The sequence below is a fragment of the Marmota marmota genome, unplaced genomic scaffold (genome assembly GCF_001458135.2).
Source record: "Marmota marmota marmota unplaced genomic scaffold, marMar, whole genome shotgun sequence".
NCBI classification, from domain to species: Eukaryota; Metazoa; Chordata; class Mammalia; order Rodentia; family Sciuridae; genus Marmota; species Marmota marmota.
In genome coordinates this window covers 24,605,235-24,619,125 of record NW_026000101.1, presented here as the reverse complement: position 1 = coordinate 24,619,125, position 13,891 = coordinate 24,605,235, and positions in this window count along the sequence as shown.

The following is a 13,891-nucleotide window of genomic DNA, read 5'->3' as shown; positions in this document are numbered from 1 at the left end:
AAAACACCAGTATGTCTTTTCATTTTAAAAAGTTCTTTTCAGTTGGCATTCTATGCATGATGTGTATGACAGGTCCCCATGGACTAGAATATTTCATTAACCAAAACTGTTTATTGCTTAATAATGGTGGTGAAGAGAGAAATTATAGGATGTGTTGAGGCTCGGGGAATTAGAGAACAATAAAGGATTTCATTATAAAAATGAAACCCATCAAACTAGAGGATCAATGATTCTGTAGTTTCCCCTTCTTGGTCACTAGCAATGTTTTTAATATCCTCGGGGCTCAATTGTGTAGCTTCTGTGGGTTTTGTTTTAAGTGAACACAGTTCCTTTGAGTAGTATTGCTTCTGTGGCAATATCTAAGTCAGTTAAACACACTCTATAAGCTTATGCTATACAAATTTGTGCTTTCATCCCTGTAACTCCTCCTAAAAGACTTCATCAAAGTAATAGTCACCTTAGATATGTTCAAACCCACCCAAACATAAAGCATTCACTTTAGTCTGTCACACACTGTTCCCTCCACCTTACATACTGAATAGAAGTCCTTTGGTTAGAAAGCTTTGCTACTGTTTGAGAAAGTAAATCACTTTCAAGTTCAGGGTAAATGCTTTCAAAAGGATTTTTACAAAGGGTCTTAATAACAACACAGTCTCTCTTCCCCCACCCTCAACTCAAACCTGATTTTGAACTCTTTAATTCAATATGAAGCTTAGATTCTCAGATTATGAGAGCTGAAAAGAACTTTACATTCCATCACAATCTCACCTACTCATTTGACAGTCAGGGGACAGAGACATTTGTCTTGTATTGATTATAATTGAAATTTATTTCCCTAATGGTCTTGGGATTTTAAACAGCAAGGGAGGTCAATACCCTCAGATGCTCACACCTGTTCTATCTGATCCCTAGGCCTCTGACTCCAGCTTAGGTGCTACTCATGTTGTCCCATAAAAGGTCAACTTCTTTCTCTTTTCCTTAAACCTGAAGGGCCCTCTTCAGTTCTATCTCACAGAGAGGAGCCATGGGGCAGGATGATTTCTGCTGAGGCTCAACAAAGAAACATGGCTTCTAGAGGCTGATATTCCTTCCCAACCAAAATGTCCATGGTACTAAAAGATGTCACCAGAGCCTCTAGCTCAGAGAAGCAGCTGGGTATTTAAAATGAGAGACAAGAGATGGATCTAATTGTGCAATTATGGGGGCAAGGGAAGAGGAGGGGAGGAGTGGTGGCAGAATTTCCTCTTTCCAAATCATAAGAAGAAAATGATTAGGATCTCCCTATTCCTTTTTGCAATTCCCCTACACACACACACACACACACACAAAAAAAAAAAAAACTATAACAACCACTACCTGTCCTAGCAGCTGTCATTCATAATTCTGTTATCTTTTTATACTTGCTAACCTAAAAATGGGGTGGGGAAACAAAGATATGAAGATGCAAGCTAAGTGCCTCCAGGGTAAGACCCATAGAGGTCCTGAATGTTAAAAACACTCTGAAGCCCAGATTTGAATTTTGTTTCTCCAAAATTTCCACTTTCACTTTATAACCTAATAAATGCATAAGGAGTATGTACAGAATAATCAAGATTCCAATAAAAGTCTAACTTTCTACTTCTAGCAAACAGGAGGTACAATTGTTTGCTTTCCTTTCCTTTATTTTTTCTTTTATCACCCAAGAAGACAAGCAGTGGAGAAAATTTTAGCTCAAACTAAAAAGAATGTCTAAGAACTAGAGCTTCATACTATTATACCATTAAATGAGATGTACCTGGGAGCAATACTATTCTCATCACCAAGAATATTCGATGAGGGGCTAAAAAAAAAAACAGCTGGCCAAGATTTTTATTAGAAGGAGCTCAAACCTCTAGCAAAGGGAGAGGAAAGAAAACCTTCAAGTTGACTTCAAAGGCAGTTAGTCTTTATTTCCAGTAACATTATGGTATGCTTGGTGAAAACAGCATCTGGGATGGGAACTTGGGTTGTGTGGGTCTTGCAGCTGAAGAGCAAATAGGTCAACTTCAGCTTCACCAGTAAAGTCAAACTCCTCCCTAATATCTCAATCCTACTTCATCTTTGTTGCTGGAAAATATTCCTAAAGTGACTGATGTATGTTAATCTCAGCTTTCTAACCCCTACAGAGCCATCAGTGAATGCAGTTGTAGCATTAATTGGAAAGTAGATTACAAATAGGAACAAAAAGTTCACAGCAAACCTTCATGGAAGCTAGTGATGTGGATTTCAAGGTGATATCTGCTCTAGAAAATAAAAACATCAAGGCAATAAGTCCTTGCTTTAGTCAATATTTATTTTTCAAGTTAATCAGTCCAGAAGTTGGAAAAAAAAAAAGAATTAAGTGTCCTGGCTATAGCCTCCATATACATAATCACTTAAGCAATACAAGTTAGATTGGTGTCTGTCTGCATAAAAATTGACTATTGGGGATGTTCTTTCTGCAAACATTCTAAAAGTAAAACAACCTAAAAAGCTTGTAAAAAGTCATTATTCTCTTTCTGGGAATTGAGTACAATTATAGTTAAGGCAAACAATTGTCATTGAACTCGACAGCAGCCAATGGGGAGAACCCATTTGTATATGTGAATTGACTCGTTGATGCTATTGCAGAGTGTCATTGATCCTGGACAGTGTGACTAACAGCAAGGCTCACTTCTGTCTCCTTTCCCATCACAAGTAACAGCTCTGTTCTTTTCATTACCATGCTTGTTGTCATTATAGGGAGAAAAGCCATGTCGTTTGAAAGGTGACCTTCTACTGCACAACTTCCTCTTCAGAGAGGAAATCAGGCAGACAAAATGGGTTCAGAATAACATGACAGAAGAAAACTTCAGGATCTAAGAGAAGCAGTCATTTAATGCAACAAAGACAAATAAAAATCAGTGTGGGACTAGAACAAGAACTCTACATTTGTGAGCCATGGTGGACAAAGGGTAGGAGTAGGTATTTCACTACTGACAATGTTAGAATTGCTCATTCATAGTTATAATACAAAGAAAGTCAACATTTGATATTTTGCTATTGTTTTTCAGTTTTATAGAGACAAGTCATTCCTTCATTGCTGCACTCAGACAGAATCCACCCTATCCTCACCCTTGGTAAGGCATTGGCTGTGAATATTCCCCAGCCTCTCTTCTCTACAATCTCTCTCCAACACACTTCCTTTTAGAGAAATGTGCCATCGTTGCCTGCTAGTCCTCCAGGCCTCTTGTTTTGTTAATTGGGATAATGAATTAAAAGATTTGAGAAATGAAAGAAGTCAGAGGTAAACTAGAGGATTTTAAATTAAAATTTTTATTTTTTTAATTTTTTAATTAAAAAAAGGGAGATTTCCAGAGGAGCTGAGAAGGAACCAATCCAAAATTTTGCAATGAATAAGAGACTGCCTCTGTCTCTCCCCTTCTCCCACCATGACCACCACACTGGATTTAGGAGTGGAGATAGGATTCAGGAGTCAATATCTTCATTGGGAAAGACTGAGTTTTAGGAAGAGATAAGAAATGGAAGTGAGAAAGTTTAGGGAGAAATACCTGAGAAGCCATTTAGCTTACTTAAACAAGACTGGAGAGATTGCAAAAAGAAGAGATATGCTACAAATAAGCAACCTGGTCTTATGTGATCAAAGAAATTGAAAACTACTTATTTTGGGTATAAAATTGAATTTTACCAAATGATTTATCTGCATCTATTGAGATGATCATATGTTTTTTATTCTTCATTCTGTTAGTGTGGTATGCCCTGTTTGATGCTTTGCCTAGGTGGGTATTTTTTTATTTTTTAAATTTTTTGTTACTGGTTATACAGGACAGTAGAATTATTTTCACATATTATACATACGTGGAATATAACTTCCAATTCTTGTGTTTGTACATGATGTGGAATTTCACTGGTCGTATATTCACATATGAACATAGGAAAGTAATATCAGATTCTTCTACTGTCTTTCCTATTCCCATCTCCCCTCCCTTCCCTTCATTCCCCTTGTCTAATCCAATGAGCTTCTATTCTTTCCTCCCCAACCCTTATTCTGTATTAGCATCCCCATATCAGAGAGAACATTCAGCCTTTGGTTTGGGGGGATTGAACTTTGCCTATTTTGAACCATCCTTACATTCCAGAGAGAAATCTCATTTGATAACAGTATGATCCTTTTAATGTGCTGCTGAATTTGGTTTGCTAGTATTTTACTGAGAACTTTTAGATGAACTTTTAGTTCATCAGGAATACTAGCCTCTATTTTTTTTCTGAGCCATGAGCTTATCTGGCCTAATAAGATGCTGGCCTACTCTGAGTTCAGAAGTATTCCTTCCTCTTCAGTGTTTTGGAAGAGTTTAATTTGGATGGGTATTAACTCATATATTATTGGTCTGTTCATATTTTCTATTTATTCATGATTTGGTCTTGAAAAGTTGTATATTTCTAGGAAATTATACATTTCTTCTAGGTCATCCAATTTCTTGGTATAAAATTGCATATGGTAGTCTCTTTTGAACCTTTTTTAATATTTCTGTAAGTATCAGTTGTTATATCTCCAGTTTTATTTATGATTTTGTTTGAGTCTTCTTTTCCCACCCCACCCCCCACTTTTTTGTTTCCTTAAAATCATTCCTTTGAATTCTTTGTGAGGCAATTTATCAATTTCCTTTTCTTTGGAGTCTGTTGCTAGGTAGTTATTATGTTCCTTTGGATGTTACCTAGGGTTTTGTTTTGTTTTGTTTTGTGTGTGTGTGTGTGTGTGTGTGTTTCTATATTGATATTTGTGCATTTGGTGGGTTAGTTACCTCTACCAATTTTATAGGGTGGCTTTCTTAGTAAAAGGCTTTCTGTTGACAGTGTGCTCTCATGTTGATTGGATATACTGTGTTGGCTTTGGTTCCAGGTGGGTAAATTAGTGTAGTGTCAATGCAGCTTTTCAACTAGAATCAATGTTGGAAGTATCTGCCAATGTCTCCGTGGCCTAAGTTCTAAAAGGTTTTAGATTGTACTGCCAACTGGAAATATAGCTACTTAGGCAGGACAAGCTCACTGGTAGCTCCATATTTGTTGTACCCAGCTTTGTTATACCCAGATTTGTGGTTCTACAGGTTGTGTAAGGATGGGCCATTCTAATGGGACCAGGTAGGTGGGACATTATGCCCAGTAGCAGGGTGCAGTACCTGTCTGTGTCTGAAGGCTCTGTAAGGTCTGGACCACACCAGTGGGCCCATACAGAACACTTGCAGTGCCCAAGGACAGCATGAGGAACTTTCTGGGGCTTCTAAGAACCAACCCGCTTAGAGATGTCTGTCCAACTGTTTCTTATGGCTGAGGATGCATGAGCAGGGTCAAGAATCTACTTTTCAGTGTCTCAGTGGGTAATGCTTCTGAGAATGCTTCTTGTGTACGTGAGGATGGGCAGGGCTCAGTGAGCCAAAACGCTTAAGAAATGTTGCTTAACTGTTTCCCAAGTTTGGAGGTGGGTGGGCTCCTCTGCTTCCTTGGATCTCTGGATGCCAAACCACTCCAAGCTGGTTTCCTGGATGCTTCCCAGGGCTGAATGTGCTCACAGGACCACCCAGATGCTTCTGGGACAATAGAAGGATGAACAGGACTGCCTGGTTGCTTTCTGGGGCCAAGAGTGGGTGGGTAAACCCACCTGAGCATTTCTGGGACAGCTTGTGGATAGAGAGGGCTGCTGGTTGGTTTGTTGATCTGGCTCAGTCAAGTTGCCAAGGGCAGCTTCCCAGTTGCTTCATAGGGCCCAATGTAGTAGGGTCTCAAGATGGATCCATACATCAAGAGTCCGGGTGGTGAGGGTACAACATTGGATGGGCCCTTTCTCCAAGGCAGTGCATCAGTGTGGTAACCTGACAACTCTCCAAACTGGGTTCAGGGCCTGGATAGGCGACAGTGTTCTCCAGTAGCAAATGCCTCAGAGACTGTGGTGTGAGTGGGGACTGCCCAGAGCTCTATGCTTATCCTTTCCCCGCTGAATAAAGCCCCACTCAAGGTTGATCTTAAGAGAAAAAGCAGTAGATGCTATGTACTTATTTCTCTTCTTTATAAGGACATCACGTATTTCCATGCTCTGAAACAACTGTGCCACATCCCCACTACACTCTGACACTGTCCCAAACACTTCAATGCAATGCCTTTCTCCTTGTTGTGGTATTTTGTGTGGAGGGATATTTAATAAGCACATCCAGTCAAAGTTCTTGCTGACATCCTCCTGCATTTCTTAAGACAGCCTTGCCAAGTATTTTTGTTTATTACTTTTTCTTTCAGCACTTTAAGCATATCACCCTATTCTCATCTGGCCTTTGTAAACTTTCTGCTAAGAAATCTGCTGATTGATAGGCTACTGGGAATTGCCTGTGACAGTTCTCTTTTCTCTTGTTGTTTTCAAATCTTTGTTTTGATTTTGGCAATCTGATTATAATGCATTTCAATGAGGCCTTCTTTGGGTTGAACCACTTTTGAGACCTTTGAGACTCACATACCTAGATGTCCTTATCTCTTGCATCATTTAGGAAGTTTTTAGACATTATCTCTTTAGATAAACTTTCTCCTTCTTTGTCTCTCTCACATCTCCTTCTGCGACTTCTACAATGGTGAGCAATAAGTCCTGTATGTGTTTTTTTTTTTATCATTCCTTTTCTTTCTTTTCCCCTCAGTTGCCACTGTGACTTAGATACAGTTTGAATGTCACCAAAAGGTTTTTGTGTAGGAAGTTTGGTCTTCAATGTGACAGTGAGAAATAGTAGGGAACCTTTAAGAGGTGGGGCCTAGTGGAAAGTCCTTAGGTCTTCCTCAGAAAGGGTTAAGATAACTCTTGTGGGAGCCCTGAGCTCTCATGAGAGTGGGTTGTTATAAAAGCTTGAGTCTCAACCCTGAATCTCTAACTTCCTGCCTGGCAGTGTGATTACTCTCTCACACCTGCTCCCAGCATTTCATCTTCCATGGAGTGACAGAGCCAAAGGGAGCCCCCAACAAAGTCTGCATAAGGCTAGTTTGACTTTGTACTTCCAAAACTGTGATCTAAATAAAACCTCTTTTCTTTATAAAGTTAGTCCACCACAAGTATTTAATTATAGTATCATGAAACTGACTAATACAGACATGCAGCCCTTTGTTGAGTTCTGAGCTCTGGTTGCTGTCAGTTTCCCACTCTCCTCTGCTCCCAGCCTCTCTGAATCACTAAGCCATGCTGATTTATTTAATATTCTGGACAGGGCAAGAAGTAGGTAGGTCCCTTGGGCAGTGTCCTATACATCTAGGCAATCCAGGGGCTCATTCAATATACTTTTACTTTTCTGTAGCAGAAGAATCATGAGTTGAGGGGGTCTCTCTTGGCATGAGCTGTGCTCCCTTGGGTCGGGAGGGAGATGATATAGGTGAAGTGAAATGGTTTTTCTTACCTTCTTAAATGCATCTATTCTCTAAATTTTTGTTCCAACAGTGTGTGCTAGAACTTCTGTGCTGGAGTCCCAGACTCCCAAAACTGTACTCTTTACCATGGGTCAAAATCAAGCACCATGAGGAGATAATATTAGAAAACTCCTTATTCTGCCTTCTTGCTAATGTCACTCCAGAGTTGTTGGATTTCTAGTTAACCCTAATCTCATGTTCAAACTACCATACTACACAATCTAGGAGCTGTGGGTGAAAATGTTCCTCCCTCACATATTCACTAACTTACTTTCCCTGATTTCTCTGGATGTTCTATACTTCTAACATTGCCACCATTAGGACAGGTTGTACAAAGGAACTAATGTACTCCATATTCCATTGGTTTAACCATTAATAATGGCCACATCAGTTTCTTATTTTCCTTGTTTCTATAAGGAAAAAATTTTTCTGTCTCACTTCCCTCTACCCCCTCACATCATCTCTCTGTGTACTTATCAGAGAATGATAACATAATTGAAAAGCACATTTTGATAAAGAGAGGTATGACTGTAAACACCAAATGTGATATACATTGGAATATACCATCTGAAAAATAAAGCCAACATTTCTAAACATAATACATATCTAGTTCTTATCTGCTTCTCAACCAATCCAATTTTGATCCCCAGAATGAAATCCATGCTACAAAATTCTCACATTGTTAATTTTCATCTCCAAGTCTTCTCAAGTGCATTTTGTTGGCCTTAAATGTTTTTTCCCACCCCATCTGCCAAAAATATGAGGTGTCCCCCATAAGCTCATGTATAAAACAATGCAAGAAAATTTGGAGGTTAAATAATTGGGCTTGAGAGTCTTAACTTAATCAGTGCATTTATCCACTGATATGGATTAACTAAGTGGTAACTCTGGGCAGGTAGATCACTAGGGGCATAGCTTTGGGGTTTATATTTTGTCCCTGGTGAGCAGATCTATCTCTGCTTCCTCATTGCTATGTCCTGAGAAGCCTTCCAACAGCATGCCCTACTGCTATGGTGTTCTGTCTCACCTCAAACTCAGAGAAATGAGCTCAGTTGGCTGTCTATGTACTGAGACCTCTGAAACCACGAGCCCCAAATAAACTTTTCCTCCTCTACTTGTTTTTGTTAGGTCTCTTGGTCACAGTGATGACAAAACTGCTAAAACAAATGTTCTAACATTACTCAAGACTCAACTCAAGAGCCTTTTCTGTAAAGGGTCCCAACTTCAGCTGAAAAACATTCATCAGCAGCTTTTCAGGTGCCACCTATTTGTGCCTGATTGCTCTTATATCCTATATTTACATTTTTTCCTTATAATATCATGCATTCCCAATACTTTGACTTGTTTTTTCATACCCATAACCTGCTCTGACATATATTTACATAGCAGGCCTTCACAAATGAATAAACGAATGAATGAATGAGAGTCTATCTTCCCTGTGGACCCAAATAAAATTTCTAAATTACTTTAGGCCTTTCTCATGAGACCTAGAAAGCTAGCAACTTTGCATCATCATTATTGAAGTCTCATAGGTTATCTGATTTGATGCAGAGAAAATTAAAATAACAAAAGCAAAGATCTTATCCATTAGGAAATGTGTGTAGTGCTGATGCTCTGATATTTATCTTTCTCACTTCTAATTTCTTTAGATCCCTCACATCAGAGAAGCTAAGATCTTCCCTTTTCTTTCCTTATCTCTGAATAAATTAAATTTCTGATTAGAGCCAAAGGAAAGCTTTGCATAAAGGAGATTTTGTAAATGAGAAAATTCTTAACAGGAGTGATTTCAGAGGTGGGTCCTCGGCTGCAACAGGACAATATGTCACTGACCTTTAACCTTAAGAAAGGATCTGCAGCCCACAGTCTTAACTCTTCACCACAGAGTGATGGTGTGAATGTTCTGGGAGTCTTGCCAAATGCCCATCTCTAAAGTCTAGGTCTCCATGGATAAACAGAAGGAATACATAATTTCCTACCGCTTTAACCATTCAAATTTTCATTACACAGTTATATTTACTGATCTTTCTGGTTCTTTGTGACCCAGAAATTTTGCCATTACTTCTATACTTCTGTAGTTAGATCACATTTAGTGGCTCAAGGAAGAGTTAAAAAATTTAGAAGAGATAAAGACAATTTTACTTAGTGGATAGCAGTAGTTTAGAGGGACCAGTAGCCATAGGTTTGACATGCTAAGTATACCCTTTCTCCTGCCTTCTGGGAGAAAGGGAAACTTTCCAAGAATGGAACAAGAAAAGAAGAGAGTAAAAAAAGTTATCTTAAGAGATATGGGCTTTCTAGTTACAGATGTGTTTTCTTTCTGCTTCAGTTTTCAAGGACAAGACAAATAATCCCTCCCTAGACTCTGAGACTGAGGGATTGTCCATATTCAAATATCAAAAAGAGCTGGCTTGTAGTTCTGTCTGGATTATAGTTAGTGTGGCTATCAGGCAGTGTAGCCAAAGTAGTCAGGAAGTCCTGAAAAGTGCTTTGGTAAATGTCATCAAATCTTTTCTGGAACAGTATAGATTATAATAAGCAAATCAATTAAAAGGCAAAAATATTATTGAGATCATTAACCCAAGATCCATATAGCCAAACAAGCGTTTGTGTTCATATTCAGCTGAGAGTTTTAAGCAAATGGTCAACAAAAAGTTCAGCCTTATCAGAAAAGACACAGAAAGCAGCTCAATAACGAGGCACAAAGATCAGGAAGCTCTTCCCAAGCAACTGGAGGGCTTACACTCAGAAGTGTTGCTTGTACAGATATGTGACAACACAGGAATGTAAAATCACAAAGAGATGAAGAAGAAGGAACAAGAAAAGAGCAATCAATAAAACAGCAAGAGGTAAAGCAGAGAAACTTCACATTTAAAAATTAAATAGTAAATGTATAGGGAAACTAATGAGCCTCTGTACACTAATAGAGACATTTTCCTCTATGTAAAACTGATTATTAAGGACCTAATGAAGGGTTGGTCCCTGTGTTCCATAGATGTTACCAGATTCTAATACAGGAAAACAGTAGTTTAACAGAGTCATGCCTGTAGATGGGCCTAAGCAAATTATTCAGAAAATCTGTTTATACTTCACCCTTTTTGTAAGTCTAGTTATGGTCAATTAATTCCTTTGTGGCTCTGATCCCCAAGTTAAAGGATCCTATTCAAGTGTGAAAGGAGGAACACTTATAAAGAAAATGAGCAAACCAGATTTCAGTACTTTGGCAGCAGTAGATGAGACAAGGTTTTTCATAACACTCGTACTTGTGAATTTCTTATGCCTAAACCAAAACCAGGATTCTGCAACTCAACACATTTGGCATTCTAGACTGGATATTTGTTGTGCGGAGCTGCCTGTCCATTGTAGGATATTTAGCGGCATCTCTGGCCAATTTCATGCATGCACGCTCAAAAACACATACAGACATATACACATATTCACATATATTTGTGTTAATCAAAAATGTCTTGGAAAGGGGGAGAGTGCAAAAATACCTCTGATTAAGAAATAGGAAGACTAAATCTAAATCTAATTTAAACATTGCCTATCAAATAATGGTGATAATTGCTACTCCACATGCTGTCCGTGGAGTAATTCAAATTTAGATTCTTGGGCTTATTAATCTCTTCAAATCTAATTTCCAAAGGGGTCTCTTGTTTTTGCAAATGTCATTATATATTTGCATGCAGGAAGTTAATTAAAGTTAAATTGTCAATGTTGAACTAAACTTCCAAAACTTTCTTGCCACAATACAAGTGTAGTGGCACAAGAGAGAAATTGAGTAATGCATGACCTTTTGGGGTTTTTTGCTATTATTTAAAAATATATATTTGCATTTGGAAAAAGCATTTATGATCACTCTTTGAGGGACATTACAGTCTACTCTTGTCACTCTGAGAACTGTTTACTTGATTGTCAAATATAATTCAAACTAAGAAAGGAAGAAATGATCCGGAACTCTGATAAGCACTTTAAATCTATGTAAAGTTGGGCTTAATCACCTACTGACCAACAGTTTCACTGCTTTCTAGGGCATTTCAGTGGAGAATGAAAAAAAAAAGTAGCAGAGATACTGTCCTAATAGCAAAGTCATTTTGCAATGGTCAACATCCAGTCATATGGTTTCTATGAAATTGGCTCATAAAGATGTATTCTTACAAGAAGACAGAATACCAGTAGTTAAATTGTGACATTCAGAAAAAAAAAATGAAATGTGATTGTATTTTCCTTAATAGCCATGTCCATGAAGGAAGTAGCCATTCACACTTTTTCCTTCAACATTTCCTTTATTTTGAATGTCCTTACTATCCTGGCCTCTGATCCATTCACATATCACACATTGACCAACTAATAAAACTTTATTCTACAACCTGAAGTTAATAGTGCACCTGTGGCTTTGGAAATGGCATCTGCAATTGGTCTCATTGGCCTTTGATGGCCTTCTTTCTCAAATGCATTTTTATTTAACTTGTTCCTCTTATCTCTTTGATCCTTAAGACCCTCTCCAGTTTTAAAATATAATCATTTTGCTGACTGATGGGTAAATCCCCTAAATTTTTACATTTCCTTTATGAATTATAAAAACAGAAAAAAAAATGGCTATCAATAAAATACTTCAAAATTCTAAATCCCATTTCACCCTATTTTTACTACACTTTATTTCAGATTGTATTTTTCAAAAGTGGCAGCAATATCTTCCATCCTATATACTCTTCTAAAACATTTCCACTTTCTCTATCATGAGGTCAAATCTATGGCCTCCTTTTGAACATGGATGGGTCATTGTGATAACCTTAACCAATAGAGTACAGTGAGGGATACTCTTTCCGACTTTCAAGAGTAGGTCATAAAAATGCCATGCATTTCTGCCTGTTCTCTTAGGACACTCACACTTGGGAACTCAACCACCTTTCTCTAAAACAGTCAAAGCAGCCCATGTAAGGTTCATGTGAAGAGGAACTGAAGACAAGACACCAAACTAGTCCCCAGGTGAAAATCAGAACCAACTGCGTAATTAAGCCATTTTAAAAGTAAACCTGTCATTCCCAGGTGAACTTAACTGGCACCACAGAGAGATAAGCCTGAGGCAATTTGAACCCTAATTAAATTGCACATCTATGAGCAAAATGTTTGTCATTTTTAAGCCACTAAATCTTGGGAGAGTTTTTTATGCAGCAATAAATAACTGATATATACTTTCTATTTCAAAAGCTAGCAGATATTTCTGAAACACAAGGAATTCTATTAATTTCTCCAGATAAAACACATGGACAAGGGTTTAGTGAATATTTTAATGTGATGTCTATCATGTTACAAGATTATTAACATTAAAGAAAAATTCATAGAAAATCAAAATGCCCAATAAGCAGGAAAGATAGTGGAACATGATGGATATCATTACCCTAGGTAGATGTATCACTGCACATACGGTGTGATACTACATTGTGTACAACCGGAGAAATGAAAAGTTGTGCTGCAATTGTGTACAATAAATCAAAATGCATTCTGCTGTCATATATACCTAATTAAAATATTTTTTAAAAAATGCCCAACAATCGGGTACTGTTTCAAAAACACTGCACAATGTACAGCTGGGCAATACTGGATCACTGTTTCAAAAAATGACATTTTATGTATATTAAGATAGGTATTTATTAACAATGACCAAAATAATAGTCTTAGAACTCTATGCATACAATGAGTCTATTTCTGTGATGTTTGTGAACGTTTAAATCTATATATGGGAAAAGTCTTAAAATCTATTCTCTAAAATATGTGCCAAGGTTCCCTCTGTGTGAGGAGTGTATGAGTAATTTTCATGGGTTTTTTTTTCCTGTTCATCTAATTTTTCTTTTTTTTTTCCCAAAAGATCAAAAGGCTTTATTTCAGAAGTTGAGTTTATACAGATTTTCAGCAAACTGATTAAAGCTGATAATTATGTACTAGTCTCAACACATTAAAAAAAACAAAGATCCTGCTCATCTTCTATTAATAGGAAGGGCCCTTAGTTTTAATTACAATATTTTGAGTTAGTCCATTCTCTGACAAAAGACATCCATTTTACAACTTAAAATAAACAAAGCTAAACAAAATGTCACTTGTGCCTAAGAGAATTCTGTAAGTGGCCTGGTGGCCTAAATTAGCCCAAGTCATATTAGCCTGATGAGGTGGGGGAAGTGGGGGACAAAGCCAAATCAGGAAGCTTTTTACTATTGAATGCAACAACACTATATACAAGGCCTTGTGCTACACACAATTCTTTTTTTTTTATTTTTTATTGTTGGCTGTTCAAAACATTACATAGTTCTTGATATATCATATTTCACACTTTGATTCAAGTGGGTTATGAGCTCCCATTTTTACCCCATATACAGATTGCAGAATCACATCAGTTACACATCCATTGATTTACATATTGCCATACTAGTGTCTGTTGTGTTCTGCTGCCTTTCCTATCCTCTACTATCCC